Below are 19,303 nucleotides of genomic sequence, written 5' to 3' on the forward strand. Positions count from 1 at the left end.
AACGTATTTTTCCAGTAGTTAATCATCATCTTCATCAAAAATCACTTCAAGAATCAAGCTATAATCATCATAGGAAGAACACTTCAAGAACACTTCAAAAATCCCTTCAAGTTTACTAATTTACTTCCAAGCTTTCTAATCCATTCCAAGTAATCATCTAAGATCAAGAAACCTTTGTTATATACAGTAGGTTATCTTTTTTATTCAAGGTAATATTCATATTCAAACTTTGATTCAATTTCTATAACTATAAACTATCTTAATTCGAGTAAAAATCTTACTTGAACTTGTTTTTGTGTCATGATCCTACTTCAAGAACTTTCAAGCCATCCAAGATCCTTTGAAGCTAGATCATTTCTTGTCACTTCCAGTAGGTTTACCTACTAAACTTGAGGTAGTAATGATGTTCATAACATCATTCGATTCATATATATAAAACTATCTTATTCGAAGGTTTAAACTCGTAATCACTAGAACATAGTTTAGTTAATTCTAAACTTGTTCGCAAACAAAAGTTAATCCTTCTAACTTGACTTTTAAAATTAACTAAACACATGTTCTATATCTATATTATATGCTAACTTAATGATTTAAAACCTGGAAACACGAAAAACACCGTAAAACCGGATTTACGCCGTCGTAGTAACACCGCGGGCTGTTTTGGGTTAGTTAATTAAAAACTATGATAAACTTTGATTTAAAAGTTGTTATTCTGAGAAAATGATTTTTATTATGAACATGAAACTATATCCAAAAATTATGGTTAAACTCAAAGTGGAAGTATGTTTTCTAAAATGGTCATCTAGACGTCGTTCTTTCGACTGAAATGACTACCTTTACAAAAACGACTTGTAACTTATTTTTCCGACTATAAACCTATACTTTTTCTGTTTAGATTCATAAAATAGAGTTCAATATGAAACCATAGCAATTTGATTCACTCAAAACGGATTTAAAATGAAGAAGTTATGGGTAAAACAAGATTGGATAATTTTTCTCATTTTAGCTACGTGAAAATTAGTAACAAATATATTCCAACCATAACTTAATCAACTTGTATTGTATATTATGTAATCTTGAGATACCATAGACACGTATACAATGTTTCGACCTATCATGTCGGCACATCTATATATATTTCGGAACAACCATAGACACTCTATATGTGAATGCTGGAGTTAGCTATACAGGGTTGAGGTTGATTCCAAAATATGTATAGTTTGAGTTGTGATCAATACTGAGATACGTATACACTGGGTCGTGGATTGATTCAAGATAATATTTATCGATTTATTTCTGTATATCTAACTGTGGACAACTAGTTGTAGGTTACTAACGAGGACAGCTGACTTAATAAACTTAAAACATCAAAATATATTAAAAGTGTTGTAAATATATTTTGAACATATTTGATATATATGTATATATTGTTATAGGTTCGTGAATCAACCAGTGGCCAAGTCTTACTTCCCGACGAAGTAAAAATCTGTGAAAGTGAGTTATAGTCCCACTTTTAAAATCTAATATTTTTGGGATGAGAATACATGCAGGTTTTATAAATGATTTACAAAATAGACACAAGTACGTGAAACTACATTCTATGGTTGAATTATCGAAATCGAATATGCCCCTTTTTATTAAGTCTGGTAATCTAAGAATTAGGGAACAGACGCCCTAATTGACGCGAATCCTAAAGATAGATCTATTGGGCCTAACAAACCCCATCCAAAGTATCGGATGCTTTAGTACTTCGAAATTTATATCATATCCGAAGGGTGTCCCGGAATGATGGGGATATTCTTATATATGCATCTTGTTAATGTCGGTTACCAGGTGTTCACCATATGAATGATTTTTATCTCTATGTATGGGATGTGTATTGAAATATGAAATCTTGTGGTCTATTGTTACGATTTGATATATATAGGTTAAACCTATAACTCACCAACATTTTTGTTGACGTTTAAAGCATGTTTATTCTCAGGTGAATATTAAGAGTTTCCGCTGTTGCATACTAAAATAAGGACAAGATTTGGAGTCCATGTTTGTATGATATTGTGTAAAAACTGCATTCAAGAAACTGATTTCGATGTAACATATTTGTATTGTAAACCATTATGTAATGGTCGTGTGTAAACAGGATATTTTAGATTATCATTATTTGATAATCTACGTAAAGCTTTTTAAACCTTTATTTATGAAATAAAAGTTATGGTTTGTTTTAAAAATGAATGCAGTCTTTGAAAAACGTCTCATATAGAGGTCAAAACCTCACAACGAAATCAATTAATATGGAACGTTTTTAATCAATAAGAACGGGACATTTCACTGCAAGTGTAACTAATGATAATTGAATTGAGAATTTTCGTTCAAACCCGTACGTGGAATGTTCGTTTTCGTACTTGTGTTCAATGTATAAAAGTATGATACGTATATGTTTCTCATCCCATAGTTTAAAGCATAAAAGTTGTTTGAAAGATGGGACTATGATCTCACCTTGAGTGTACGTATGAAAAGTACTTCACAAAGTAACGTGTGCGAAGGATAGTGCTAGTCTTGACCTAAACAAATAGGTCGTATCAATAACGATAAACACGATAGGTCAAAGATGTTCAATTAGTCCTATGGCTCGTTACGACTCGATTATGTAGCATGTGAAATCAAATTGTCAAGTTTCATGCAAGATACAAGTATAGAACAAGTTAGGAAGGTTGCATAATCATTTGGTTAAGTTTGACAAAAAGTCAAACTTTGGTCGGTCAAAGTCAACGAAAAAGTCAACACGTTCGGGTCGAGTCCCGAACTATTTTTCTGAGGTTTTTAATCATATATGAGCATGTTAGAACAAGTTACATGTGAATCGGAGGTGCGTAGCATAGCAAACATTATTCGAAAATCGACAAAGTTGGACAGACCACTTTGGCGCGCCGCGCGGGTATATGGCGCGCCGCGCCATTACCTGTGCAGAGAATTCTGGCAGTTTTTAAGTTTTATGCACGAATCTAACTTCAACCAATCACCATTTATGACCCGCAAACAACCAAAGCATGTATCTTATATCATCGGAAAGGTATTTTGACAAGGAAAACAACTAAACACATTTCATCCATCACATTTACTTTTACAACAACCAAAATCACATTCAAAGCTCCTCATTAAATGCACCCAAGTTCATAAATGAAATTCGATGATTCGGCAACCAATTTACATGAATGATATGCCGTTTCGAAGGTGATCAAGCATACAATACAACCTAACACTTACAAATAACATTTCATGTCATTCAAAGCATCAAAAGTTCATTTCAAGTTCATCAAACCCTAACCCAAATCCACCAAAACCAATAATCAAGTTTACGAAGTTTTCTAAAACAACATACACATCAATTTGAAGCTAGTGCTACTAGTAACACATTTAATACTTGCACTTTACCATAACAACAACATTTAAGCAACCAAATTACCAAATCAAACACACCAAAGTTCATATTCAAGCTAGTTACTTCAAATAACGAAATCGAGCATATAAATCATATAATCATGTTAGACTTGAGCCATAGACACTAATTAACAACTTTATAAGTTAAAAACATCAAGAACACAAAATCTAGTGATTTTAGAAAGTTACCCAAACTTGATGAAATCGGTATGGAATCGAAGAGGAAGATGAGAGGATTCCGAATATGCAATTTGTTTAGATGGATGCTTGCTCGATTTGATTTAGATGATGATTCTTGAAATTGAAGAATTGAGAGAAAATATGGAAGTAGAAGAAGAAAAGGGAAATGAAAAAGAAAAGATGGGGGTGGGGGTTGACTAGTCAAAGGCTATTCACCTCTTTGGCATTTTGGCAAAACTAGTCCCTCAAATTCGTTTGCGGGTGCGTGAAATACCTAGACGAGATATTTTTAAAACACGTATTAACCGGAGATGTTATAAACATATAACGGGATTTAAATAGTTAAACAGAAAAGTAAACGGAAAAAGGCGGGATGTTACATAATATAATGACACTTGATCAACGTGATTATATTACAGTAAGTTATGCTGAGTTTCTAATGAAACGTGATAAAGGTTCACAGATCATACCCTCATTATGAACCATGTTACATAACTCTTTCATTCTATTTAACCTCTAAACTATCAAGAAAATATTTTCTTAATGATTCGGTCTTTTTCGAGGTATTCTGGTAATTTGACAAGTCAGATTGTGCTATTACCGTTTCTTTCTTAGAACATTAACTATGTTCATTTCAAAATCCATACCTACGAATTCTGGACCATTATTCGCTTGAATTGAAGGCGGGAAGAGAGAACGAAAGTGAAAGGACCCGTCCTAATCCATCTGGACGAAGTCACCAACATCTGGTTCCATTGCGATGATCGACTCCAAATAATGTCTTTAAAATGAGTAAATGCACAGTGGAATGTTTCTTTCATACCTGAGAATAAACATGCTTAAAAGTGTCAACCAAAAGGTTGGTGAGTTCATTAGTTTAACATAAATAATCATTTCCATCATTTTAATAGACCACAAGATTTTTATTTTCAGTTCTCATAAATATACGTCCCATGCATAGAGACAAAAATATCATTTATATGGATTGAACACCTGGTAACCGACATTAACAAGATGCATATAGAATATCCCCTATCATTCCGGGATCCTCCTTCGGACATGATATAATTCAAAGTACTAAAGCATCTGGTACTTTGGATGGGGTTTGTTAGGCCCAATAGATCTATCTTTAGGATTCGCGTTAATTAGGGTGTCTGTTCCCTAATTCTTAGATTACCAGACTAAAAAGGGGCATATTCGGTTTCATAATCCAGCCATAGAATGTAGTTTTAAGTACTTGTGTCTATTTCGTCAAACATTTATAAAGCAGCACATGTATTCTCAATCCCAAAAATATATATTGCAAAAGCAATTAAAAAGGGAGTAATGAAACTCACCGAATGTATTTTGTAGTAAGAATACATATGACGTCATTTAACAAGAGTAGGGTTGACCTCGGATTCACGAACCTATATCATTTGTATTTATTAAAACATATATTGAACATGTACTAGAAATTAAACCAATTTCTATATATTAATTATATACTATTTTACTTATTTAAATTAGTAGTATATTTGTTATTCCAATTATTTATATTTATGTATATATATGTTATATTAAATTAGTAAATTTAATATACTTAGGATATATGTAAAAATGTAGTTTTACTTAAATATCATTAAAATACTAAGTTATTGATAATAATACTAATAATCATTAAATTTAATAATGATATTGAAAATAATAAATTTCATAATAATAACAGTGATAATAGTAGTAAAATTAATAATTCGTTTAAATTGTAACTTAATCATCTTCATAAAAAAAATTTATATTCACAATCTTTTATTTATAACCATAGTAATAATAATAAAAATATTAATTTTAATAATAATAATAATAATAATAATAATAATAATAATATAATAATAATAATAATAATAATAATAAAAATAAATAGATAAATAACTACCTTTGAAGGCTAAAAAAAATATAATCCGCCGGAGTCGGGACTCGAACCCGCGACCTTTCCATTAACCAACACACTACCCAACCATTCAACCATTTCAGCTCTTATGATTCATATTCGGTATTCAATATATGTAACCCGTATTATATTTTCCCAATCAAGAACTTGTTAGCCCAACAAAACTAGATACGGCCCAACCTAATAAAATTATAAACCCAAAAAGCTAGTCCCTTGTTTGAATCCAACAGCCCGATCCAGTAATAGGTTAGATGACCCATGGTTTAATCTATTTCGGTGATTGAGGCAGAAATCGACACCCTAATAAAAATAAAAAAGAATAGCGGTGCTTATTATTATTATTTTTTTATATCTCCGAACTTTACAGCTAAAGAGCACTCAATATTTTCATCATTATTTTTATATCCTTATCACCGTTATTATCCTTTTTAAATCCCCACTTATCTTCATTCATCATGTATCAAATTATATATAATGATAATCTTCTCTAGTAGACATCATCAATCTTTAATACTTAATTGAAAAAGGCAGCATGTGGTTGATTGTTCTCGGCCCAATCTAGTAAATGAACCCATCGATCCAACAGCAAAATGATAGGGGACTCGGTTTATTTTCTTCTCTTCTTGTCAGTCCCAATCCCACAGAAAAAGAAAAAATTATAAAAACAAAGTATTCGTGGCCTTTAATAATTCAAATGGTTTTATATCTTTAAAATGTGTCGGCTACCTTTTCTTTTCATTTGGAATGGGATCTTTTGGGTGGACCGTAGTTTAGTTAACTACTCCTTATTTGTCGTGAGGAATATGGGAAAAAATAGAAATGGTAGCGTGGCAGTAATAAGGCAACAATATCATGACTTAAATCGTGTTTCACGATTATAATATGAGAATGGGGCCATGAACATGTGATTATTGGTTTATTAGGTGTTGGCCAAAAGAAAATGAAAAGAAACGCACTCAACAATCTTTGTTAGTTTATTAGCAAGTAGTTTAATAAAGGTGGTACCAGTTGGAAAGGAGAGAAAAGGTACTCTTGCTGCAATATTTGAGGTATATAAATGATAATTGTTTCAATATATCAATGCTTAGTTCGACCAGCTGATTTCCCAACTTCGTTCAACAACAATAGAAAAATATACGTACTACAGCAGTAAATTTATGTGAGTCTTGGTTGAGTGGGTTTCGAAGAAGAAAGGAGAAAGAAAAAGATGGTGGTCGATGGTTATACATTTGGTGATGGTTTTGGTGTGTGGATCGTTGGAAACAGGAAAAGGAAATAGGAATATTAAGTGAGCCATTTAGACGGTACGATGATGGTGGTTATTTGATGGTGCTGCAAACGCAACAAAAACATACCAAAAAGGTTTGTTGATGAATTAACATGGAGAAGATGGTGGCGAGGGTTATGGTGGTTGAAAGTGGTGACCGTAAGATGGCTCTATGGTTGTGTGAGCTATTTAGTGTTAGTTCAATGGAGGTGGCAACTCGATGAAGATGGTGCTCACGGTGATGTGGTGTAATGACTCGCACTTTTTCGATCGTTCTATACTTATAAGATTAGTATTTATATAAATTAAACCTTACCAACATGATAAGCAATCCAAATTGTTGAGACTTATGTTTTCGAAAAGAGTTTTACACAACGTTTGACCGTCTAGTTTGACCGATGATATCACGAACTATACAATATATGATAATTATACATTTGTGTATATATATGTATATATACATATTTAACATGATCTAAGAATGTTTTAATATCTCATTTTGTATTAATAACAATAAGTTATAAGTATATTTTGAAACTACTAACTTACGTTTTCAAAACGATAACCATACGTAACGTTATTTGACTTAAATACTTATGACCTATAATGTTTATACATATATCGTATAAGTAATGTATTTAATCACTTTTAAAGACTTAAATACATAAAACAATATAAGTATATTTACAAAAGATAGCTATATTTGAATCCTCGTTCCGTTTTCTCAAAGATTTCTATACGTATACCTAGGGTATATGTACCCGTATCATACGCAGCTTCTAGATGTATTTACTATTGGTATATACCAATAAAAATCTGCTCCTTAGCAGCCTTAAATGATTAAGAAACATGTGGAACCAACCATTTGTCAAGTAGCATGAATTATTTAGCAAGAAAACAAAGTTAGGTATTTTTTTTTCCTTTATAACCTAAAAACGTTTTTATGCATGCACACCATTTCTTCACCCCATTTTCTCATACTTACACTTCCATTTCTCTCTCAAAATACTCTTAACTTCATACTTGATCATCTCTAAGCATTTTCCCCATCATTTAGCTTCAAAAACAACACTTAAACCTCATAAGAAAACCTTACAAAAACACTTCAAGAAATCCTTCCAAGAACACAAACTTACTTCCAATCTTTCATTCAATTCCATCACCCTTTTGGTTCTAGCTTTTTACTCCTCTTTTACAGCAACCTTGTCCAAGGAACTTGAGGTAGTAACTATATTCATAACCTTATTCGATTCATATATATATAGCTATCTTATTTTGTGGTATAAAATTTTAACAACAAGAACATAGTTTGAATGTTTTCAAACTTGTTTGCAAACTAAATAGATTCTTATAACTTAACTTTTAAAATACTTCAAGACCTGTAATATAACTTAAAAATATGCTAATTTAACAAGGTATAACTTGGTTTTTCAAAGAACACCTTAAAAACTGTTTTTACGACGTCGGAGTGCAACCGGGGGCTGTTTTGGGTTGGATAATTAAAAACCATCTTAAACTTTGAATTGGAGGTTTATTTTCTGGAAAAATGATTTTTACTATGAATATGATAACACATAAAAATTTCATGATTTAACTCAAAGTATAAGTATTTTTAGAAAAATAATCATTTAAGGTTGTTTACATGATGGAAAATGATTAACTTCATAAGTTTCACTAAAGTTTGACCTATGACCTGTGATTTCGAATACAAACTAAGGTATTTACAGTTCATAGTCTTAAAGAGGGACTCGATCCAAGGAAGTGGCAAGTTGAATCAACGAAAACGGAGTTGTAACGAAGAAACTATGGCCAAAACGAGATCGGATATCTAAGACTAGTTTGGCTACGAAAATAATTGGAGAAAATTAAATAAATCACATCTTTTTAAAATAACATGATATTTTATATATATGTACTCATAATTTAATTTTATATGGTTCAGGATCACCCGTAAACAATACGAGAAGATTAATCATAAGATCCCATGATTGTACGCAACACGTCATTTGACAACACCGGTACTTTATGTACGCAACACGTCATTTGACAACACCGGTACCATGGGTCAAGATTAATCTCGACCAATACATATACGATGGGGGTTTTTATTTATTTCATTGGGGGTTTATTAAACACCTAAAAATGAACCATTAAAATTGAATTACTAACATCGGACTGCTAACTACGGACTAAGAAATTATTAAAACTATTAAAAGTATAAAAAGTATATATATGTGACGATTGTTTAAAATAGAAATATATTGATAAACTATATATGGATAGGTTCGTGATATCAATCGGAGACCAAGTCGAAATTACATATCTTCAAGACGAAAGTGAGTATATAGTCCCACTTTTAAACTCTAAATATTTCGGGATGAGAATACATGTATTTTATGTTTTACGTTATGGACACAAGTAACTGAAAAATATATTCTACGTTGAGTTGTACCACTGGCATACTTCCCTGTAGCTTGGTAACTAATATTTACAGCGGTATTGTAAACGCGAATCCTGTTGATAGATCTATCGGGCCTGACAACCCCAACCGGACTGGACGACCAGTATTCAACGGTTGCACAGTACTTCGTTTCGTGACTACACTTGGTACGGTGTAGTAAGATTTCATAATAAAGGGAATATGCGACGTGATTAAATGTTAAGTATGGTTACCAAGTGCTCAACCACTTAGAATATTTTTATTAAACTGTTTATATATGAAATCTTGTGGTCTATATATATATTGCTGCCGGCACTAAACCTATATCTCACCAACTTTATGTTGACGTTTTAAACATGTTTATTCTCAGGTGATAATTAGAAGTTTCCGCTGCATTATGTTGAATTTGAGCAGGATCTTGCGTACGCATATTTGTGTCAAAAATAAGACTGCATATCCAAGAACTTGTGTTGTAAAATATGCTAGAAATCGTGTTGTTATCATCATTTGTAAAGTTTGTAAGTCGAAGATTATCGCTAAACGATAATCATCTTTATTTTGTCCAAAGCTTGTATCAAAAATAAGAATCATGGTTTGTAATGTATAATATATGCAGTTTTTCTTTTAAAAATGTCGCATATAGAGGTCAATACCTCGCAATGAAATCATACGTTATCTAACACGTTCTTACGGTTAAGGACGGGTTATGACATGTGGTATCAGAGCTGGTTTAATGCCGTTTATGAGCGGGTTAATCGTAGAGGGGGTTCTCACAGTGTTACCTGTGACGAAGCATTGGCTCTTGCCCCTCGCGGTCCCTATTAGGGTTGGCTGTACTGCCGAGAGGCGGGCTGTAAAATCAGTGTCTGAGATACGCTCAGTGGTCACTAAGGCGGTTAGCTGAGACGGCACTGGGTGGGACGTTGTCCCCACTGTCATGACATGTGGTGGTATAGAATGGAAAGATCGAATAACACTTCATAATTTAATTGCTTGTTATATAAACACTTATGGTCGACGTAATTTATCACTCAGACAGCAATAAAGATAAAAAGAAAATAGGGGTGAGGTCATTGCTAACAAGATTGTACAATTAACTTTTATGGATTATTGACTAAATCAGATAAGGAACAAAAATGTAATCCGATTTGAAAGTAACAAGCAACTGATTTTGGCTTTATATATTTGTTTCCTATATCCGTAAATATAACTAGATAAATAGATTAATAATAATAATTAATAATAATAATTATTATTATTATATAATTAATAATAATAATAATAATCCTAACAACTTATGTTAATAATAATCCACAATGATATTATTCATGATATTTATAATGATTTGTATTTTCCTTATGATATTATTAATAATGATTTTAATAATAATGGTAATTATAATTATAAAAGTAATAATATTAATAATAGTAATATTTATTTATAGAAATCATATATTTATAATAATATCATATATATATATATATATATATATATATATATATATATATATATATATATATATATATATATATATATATATATATATATATTACAACATACATATGAAAATAATTACACATATTATTATGTATTTATCTATGGATTCATTTTAAATTACACTTAATAGTTTTGTATCTTATTTTACATATTTAATCCTAGTGTTTAAATTATATTAAAGAAATTCAATTTATTACAAATACTTACATTTATACATATACATATTTATTTACAACAATTGTTCGTGAATCGTCGGAAATAGTCAAGGTCAAATGCATTCATGTAAACTGTTCCAAAGTTTTCGAGACTCAACATTACAGACTTTGCTTAACGTGTCGAAAACATGTAAAGATTAAAGTTTAAATTTGGTCGGAAATTTTCGGGTCGTCACAGAAAGCAAGAAGCTCCGAAATATAATGGAGAATATATAGCCCGATAAAAACACATAAATTACAAACCATGTATATCAATAAGTATTGCAACGTAAAGACACGGGAGAACAAAAAACACTATAAAGCCAAGAGTATATTAAAAGTGAATAGATTCCTCTGGCGGCAAATGAAAAAGAAGAATGATAGATATGAAAGTTAGGAGTATATCAAGAATCAGAACTGGATAAAGCATTTTCACAATCTATTAAGAAGTATGAATTAAGGAAGAAGATTATAGGAGTGGTGAAAATAAATGACACGGAAGAAGTCAATTTATAGCAAAATATCAGACATAGCAATCGAGGCAGATTACGCATATAATCAAAGGAAATCTTAATTTCCTTAAATTTTGAAGAATTAAATCTTATTTAGATTATGAAGATTTTCTATTCCTTAAATTCCGGAAATCAATCGTTACTACGTCAAGAGATAAGACGCATCTCTATTCTTCATCTCACTCTATTACGATAACTTCCCTCATACGCTTCGAGAAATCGGATTGTTTTATCCATATTATTCAACGGTGATAAAATTCTATTTATCAACTCATATTCATCATGAAAACATTTTTATTGTTAGCCATGACGACCTCACTTAAATTTCGGGACGAAATTTCTTTAACGGGTAGGTACTGTGATGACCCGGAAATTTCTGACCAAATTTAAACTTTATCTTTAAATGATTTAATGTTTTCGACACGATAAGCAAAGTCTGTAAAGTTGAATCTCAAAATTTTGAACTATTCAATTACCCTTCGATTGTTCTCAACGATTCGCGAACAATTATATGTAAATAGATACATATACTATAACTTGAAAACGTAACAAAGTGTTAAGTAAATGATACTGTGCATTAAACTTATTGGTTTGATTATCTGATTGATATATTCAACTACGGAGTTAAAAGATTATGCCAAACGATTGAATTAAAAGATATTTATTGAGTCCCTTAAGGATTATGATATTATTACGGGTCTCTGTTGTGAGGTCCACGTTGATTTGGGAAATCATTCATTTTTAACGGTATTCGGAATAAATGGTAAAGTGTTAGATAATGAAAGTTAGACAAAAGTTAGTGGATAACTAAACTGCATAATATTCAATTGATTTTGTTTTAAACATGCGAGAACGTTTTTCGATATAATAGAATTGATTAATTAAGTGTATTTGTTTAAATAACACATACAATAAATAAGGAATATTAACTGTTGGAATTAGATATATGAATAACTTGCGATATGTGTTTTAAAATGTGTTTATTAATATTGAAAATATATATTTAACAATACGATAAAATATAATATTAACTTGGTCATAAAACGAATTATTATATATATATATATATATATATATATATATATATATATATATATATATATATATATATATATATATATATTAATAAATAGCGAGACGATGATTTATAGAAGTAAATGACCAAAACACTCAAATGTATAAGTTTTATTTTGAGTGGTATAGTTATGGATAATTTAAGTTTATATTTTGACAAATGTACGAGTCACGAACCGAAAAGTACTAGTTTTCTCAGCGTACGAAAGGGCGTTCGAAAAACCAGAACCGGGACATAAGTCGAGTGACAATGTACGACTTATCGGAATAAAAATTACAAGTCAACTATGCACGTGAATTTAATAAAATATATAATTAATTATATAAATTAAATATATTATATATATAATAAATTAATATGTCGACGAACTAGATTACAAATCAGATGTGAGCTGGAATCCTAGGCCATGCGATCGCATGGCCATAACACACAGAAACCATGCGATCGCATGGAGTCTGAAATCTGGCCACACTATAAAGCTCGAGCATTCTGGTCTCTGTCTTACACACACATATATCATACTCCGTATTTATATTATTATTATTATTATTATTATTATTATTATTATTATTATTATTATTATTATTATTATTATTATTATTATTATTAAGATTAATATTATTATTAATCTTATTATTATTAGTATTATTAATTAGTATTATACATAAAATACTACGACGAGGTCATGAGCGTGTCACTTTCAAAATGAGTTTCGAGCGGGATAGAGCTAAGAAAATTATGGGTTATAATTATGGAGGTTATGGGTAATATTCGCAAGTCAAATCTAGTGTTTATCATCTCCGTTACGTCTACATACTTTCCTACAATATTTAATCTCAATATTGATACGTAAGCACTCATATTTTATCTTTTATATATTAATTGTGTATCCATGTCTAGTGCTCAAGTATATATATTTATACATGCTTGTATGCTAAATTTCATCGTTAAACAGTTATGATGAATCACGAAGTAAATACATATATTACTGATAAAAGGTATATGATATGCATGTTTTTGGAAAGCTGGCGAAAAATCAATAACTTTTCATTTAGATATCGAATAGTTTCGATGAATGTATTAAAAGATATGATCAACTGAATTATGATTGACGTTAATTGAAATTGCTTTTGAATCTGCAATTAAGATTTAAACAACTTGTTTACAAGATTGATAAAATGGATTTTTAAATATTACCAGCCGAGTAAATGAAATCTTATATAAGGCACGTCTCGTTTTGTTAAACTATTATCAAAATTGACTTTTTGAAACAACTTTGGATAACTTTTGTATGTCGATCTCGAGCATTAGGATTGTGATACACTATGACCTGACCTAGCTTAATAGACATTTATTGACCAACATATGTTCTCTAGGTTGAGATCTACGGTTATTTGGTAATCCGAGTTTCAGTCACATTTTGGTGAATGACTATATATGCTGCTAAGGTGAGTTTCATTTGCTCCCTTTTTAAATGCTTTTGCAATCTATATTTTTGGGCTGAGAATACATGCACTTTATTTTAAACGCAATGGATACAAGTACATACTAAATTCTATACCGAGTTTAAAACGAAAATCCCTTAGCTTTGGTAACTAGTAACTGTCGGTTATAAGAACCGATGGGCGCGAATAGAGGTATATGGATCCATAGGGCTTGATATCCCCGTCTGTTCCAGGTATAGTAACCCTAGCCTGAACTATAAAACAGACGTATGCTATTTGAGGTTAGTACACTTTGGATTACGTGTATTGTACATGTTGGTTGCATGTATGTTAAAACAGGGGTACTTATTATAACGTTAAAGCTTGGTTACCAGGGTGCTAAATCTTGTAGAATATTTTGATAAACGTTTCTGGATGAAACAACTGAAATCTTGTGGTCCACCTTTACGTACAGATTATGCAAAACATTAAAACTATGAACTCACCAACCTTTGTGTTGACACTTGTTAGCATGTTTATTCTCAGGTTCCCTAGAAGTCTTCCTCTGTTTGCTTATATGTTAGACAAGCTATGTGCATGGAGTCTTACATGGCATATTTTTTAAGGAAACGTTGCATTCACCAAATCATCACCATGTATCTTATTTTGACTGCATTGTCAACGGAAGTACTATTGTAAACTATTATATTACGGTGATTGTCTATATGTAGAAATCATCAGATGTCGAAAACCTTTGATTTAAATATTCATTTATGGTGTACCTTTTCAAAACAATGCAATATTTACAAAATGTATCATATAGAGGTCAAATACCTCGCAATGAAATCGATGAATGACGTGTTCGTCCATATAGATTTGGAGCGATCGTCACATTTCTTGATATTCTTAGAGGTTAAATAGAATACCAAAGTCGTGTAACATGACACATGATGACGGTATGGTCTGTGAATCATCATGTCCCATTTAGAAACTCAGCATGACTTACTGTAATATAATCATGTTGATCAAGTGTCATTATATTATACTAACTCATGCTTCAATTCCCAACACTACTTCAAAAACATTCATATTTTAAACTTGAAGGTTTCAGAATTTAGAAACTAAAATAGTTTCTTTTATGATATAATACAGATGGTGTAAAGAGATAAATTATTTCAGATAAGAATAATTATGAAAATATCTTCAGAAATATGGAGGATATTTATAATGAAAGATACGATGATATCTTAAAATTTCTAATATCAGAGGATGATGAAGAATATTGTCCGCAAGGGTTTAGAGTCAGGAGCAAGGTATTCGTTAATGACTTTAGCAGATACTGAATCATTTGGATTCTTTGAAGGTAAGTTTAGTCTTTGTGATTTGTCCACAGCCTCCTTCATACTTTTCTCAATTCGTTTTCCAGTTCCAAACCTTCTCTTTTTCTGAGCTTTGCCAACACACTATTCTTTATCATCAAACTTTTTACTGTTAAGGTCGTTTACAGTTTTTGCTGCTTCATCAGCATCTTTAGAAATTTCGAGAACTAGTTCGCAGTTTAGGGTGTTTTTCAGAAACTTCACATTCGAAGTGTGTAAGTCTAGGAGATAGAAGTTATATGTATATATATAACTGTCGGCGTAAAATTGCTACAAAATTCAAAATACTGATTGTTAATTCCCAGTAGTTGGTATGACAATTGTTGTTACAAGTTGTAGAAGAGTACTTGATAGAGTTTCAATGAATAAGTATCGTGATTTTTCGGAGAGGCTTAAAGATCAATGAAGTTGTTGACAAGTTTACTACTAATGTGGCGAGATATGAAAGATTCTCCGGTAACAATGATGAAGAGGTAATTGTTATAATAAGGCTTATCGAATGAACAATTGAAGTTGATTTGCTGGAGCTGTGACAAAACTGTCTACTTTGAAAAGGGATTGAAAAGTTATTTTTGCTAATAAATGCCAAAGGGTCTGACACAGATACGTTTTAAACTATGACTTTGGTTTCGAGGGTTTTTCAGGTGCATGACCGTGGGTAACATGTGGTTGGATTATCATCTCAATTGTTCATTATTTGAAGTGTCTTCAGGAATTTCGAAGGGTTTGAACACCGATCGTAATCGTTAATATTCATATGATGTTCTAGGATTTTGAATGATACAAATACTTTTCTGGGTTCTATGAATAGAAATGATGTTCTAGCACAGTTTTGAAGTCAAAGTATAGCTTCGAAAGATGTAGGAATCTAAGAATGATGTCTTTTGTTAAATCTTGACTTGGATTTTGATTTGTCAAAATCAAAATATGTAATCAAATTTGGATGAGGATGGTTGTTTTGATTTTTATAAAAGAATATATATTGTTGTGAAAGTAGTGAGTATAGTTGATGATTTGTTGAATCAGAATCGAAGAATGCAACATATTAATTGTGAATTTATATATCTCTCGGGTATTACCTACCCGTTAAAATATTCTCAGCATTATCAGTTTGTACAAAAGAACATGTGAATTTATATATCGCTGGATGGGTTGACAAAGTCACCATTATCAGTTTGATAATTTGGTGAATGCAACGTTTCCTTGAAAAATATGCCATGTAAGACTTCATGCACATAGCTTGTCTAACATATAAGCAAACATCGGAAGACTTCTAGGGAACCTGAGAATAAACATGCTAACAATTGTCAATACAAAGGTTGGTGAGTTCATTGTTTTAATGTTTTGCATAATCTGTACATAAAGGTGGATCACAAGATTTAAGTTGTTTCATCCAGAAACGTTTATCAAAATATTCTACGAAATTGAGCACTTTGGTAACTAAACTTAACGTATATATAATTTATACCCTTTGTATAATCATCTTAATAATACAAGCAAACCAACGTGTACGCTTCTCAAATATCATACGTCTGTTAAAAGGCTAGTGCTCTAGCTCGGACAGGGATATCAAGCCCTATGGATCCATATACTACTACTCACGCCCACCAGTTTTTATAACTGGCAGTTACTAGTTATCAAAGCTAAGGGATTTTTGGTTCAAACTCAGTGTAGAATTAAGTATGTCTTGTATCCATTGCGTTTAAAATAAATTGCATGTATTCTCAGCCCAAAATATTTAAAGCATTTAAAAAGGGATCTATAAACTCACCTTAGCAGCACATAAAGTCGTTAACCAAAATGTGACCGAAACTTGGAATACCAAATAATCGTAGATCTCAACCTAGAGAACATATGTTGGTCAATAATTGTCTATCAAGCTAGGTCAGGTCATAGTGTATCACAATCCTAATGCTCGAGATCGACATACAAAAGTTATCAAAAGTCATTTCAAAAAGTCAATTTGACTCAATACAATAGTTGAATGATCATGGCAATCGAAACATTTTAACATTTCACATAGTTTCCTAATTTTTGTAAAATTAAACTATAGTTTTTATAAGGCTTTAAAATTTGATAAAACAATCAATTTTGACAATTGTTCAACAAAACGAGACGTGCCTTATATAAGAGTTCATTTACTCTGCTGGTAATATTTAAAAATTCAATTTATCAATCTTATAAACAAGTTGTTTAAATATTAATTGCAGATTCAAAAGCAATTTCAATTAACGTAATCATAATTCAGTTGATCATATCTTTTAATTCGTTCATCGAAATCATACGATATCTAAATGAAAAATTATTGATTTTTCGCCAGCTTTCCAAAAACATGCATATCATATACCTTTTATTAGTAATATATGTATTTAATTCGTGATTCATCATAAACTGTTTAACGACGAAATTTAGCATACTAGCATGCATAAACATATATACTCGAGCACTAGACATGTATACACTGTTAATATAAAAGATAAGATATGAATGCTCACGTATCAATATTGTGATTCAATATTGCAGGAAAGTACGTAGACGCAACGGAGATGATAAACACTAGGTTAGACTTTGTTAGACTTGCGAATAATATCCATGAACATTACCCGTAATCTCCATAGCTATAACCCATTGTTTTCTTAGCTCTATCCCGCTCGAAAAGCTTGTTTTGAAAATAACTTGCTCATGACCTCGTCGTAGTATTTTATGTATAATAATACTAATAATAATACTCCTAATTATAAGATTAATAATAATATTAATCTTAATAATAATAATAATAATAATAATAATAATAATAATAATAATAATAATAATAATAATAATAATAATAATAATAATAACAATAACAATAACAATAACAATAACAATAACAATAACAATAACAATAACAATAACAATAATAACAATAATAATAATAATAATAATAATAATAATAATAATAATAATAATAATAATAATAATAATAATAATAATAATAATAATAATAATAATAATAATAAATATAGAGAGCAGAGATTGAGATATATGTGTGTGTGTGTGTCGAACAAACTGGCCAATTTATAGAATGTTTCTGAATCCTGACTGCCATGCGATCGCATGGGTTTTATGCCTATTTCTCATGCGATCGCATGGCCCCAAAATCCAGCTCACAATTTTTTGTTGTTTTGTTTGTCGACATATTTTTATAATATATATAATTTATATTAATTAATTATATATTATATTATATTCACGTGCATAGTTGACTTTTAATTTTTGGTCCGATGACTCGTACGTTTACGCTCGACTAATGTCTCAGTTCTGGTTTCTCGAATGCATTTTTGTATGCTTAGAAAACTTGTACTTTACGTTTCGTGATTCGTACCTTTGTCAAAATATAATTATAAATTATCAATAAACTATATTACTCAAAGTATAACTTATACATTTTAGTAATTTGGTCATTTGCTTCTATAAATCAACTCCTCGTTGTTTATTAAAATATAATTAATAATATCGAAACGTTTTATATCTAATTCAATTCTATGCATTATCACATTGTAAAATATATATTTTCGTTTAGAAAAATATAAATTTGTATATAATATTTATTTATCAAACGGAACAATAAATGGGTGTTACTATTGTTTACAAAAATAATTTCGAACCTTAATATATATATATATATATATATATATATATATATATATATATATATATACAATATATATAAATACTTTTTCTATACACGTTGCAAGTTATTTATATATCAAATACAGTCAAAAAGGAAAGATTTCTTAAATCAAGGTGGACCTCTCAACAAAGACTTATCACAATACTTACGGGATTTATAATTGTTGAAATATCTGCTAATCCAATCGTTGGTATTATCTTCTAATTCCGTAGATGAATATATTAAGCATATATTAAGACAATTACGTTTAATCTAAAATATTATACATTTAATACTTTGTTAACGTTTTCAAGT

At 30.5% G+C, this 19,303-nt stretch overlaps 1 pseudogene; it reads right to left on the reverse strand.

Moving 5' to 3' along the window:
- LOC139864746 (mitochondrial outer membrane protein porin of 36 kDa-like) overlaps positions 1-19,303 on the reverse strand; it is a 34,386-nt pseudogene that overhangs the window by 12,433 nt on the left and 2,650 nt on the right.

Source organism: Rutidosis leptorrhynchoides, chromosome 8 (genome assembly GCF_046630445.1).
Source record: "Rutidosis leptorrhynchoides isolate AG116_Rl617_1_P2 chromosome 8, CSIRO_AGI_Rlap_v1, whole genome shotgun sequence".
Lineage (NCBI taxonomy): Eukaryota > Viridiplantae > Streptophyta > Magnoliopsida > Asterales > Asteraceae > Rutidosis > Rutidosis leptorrhynchoides.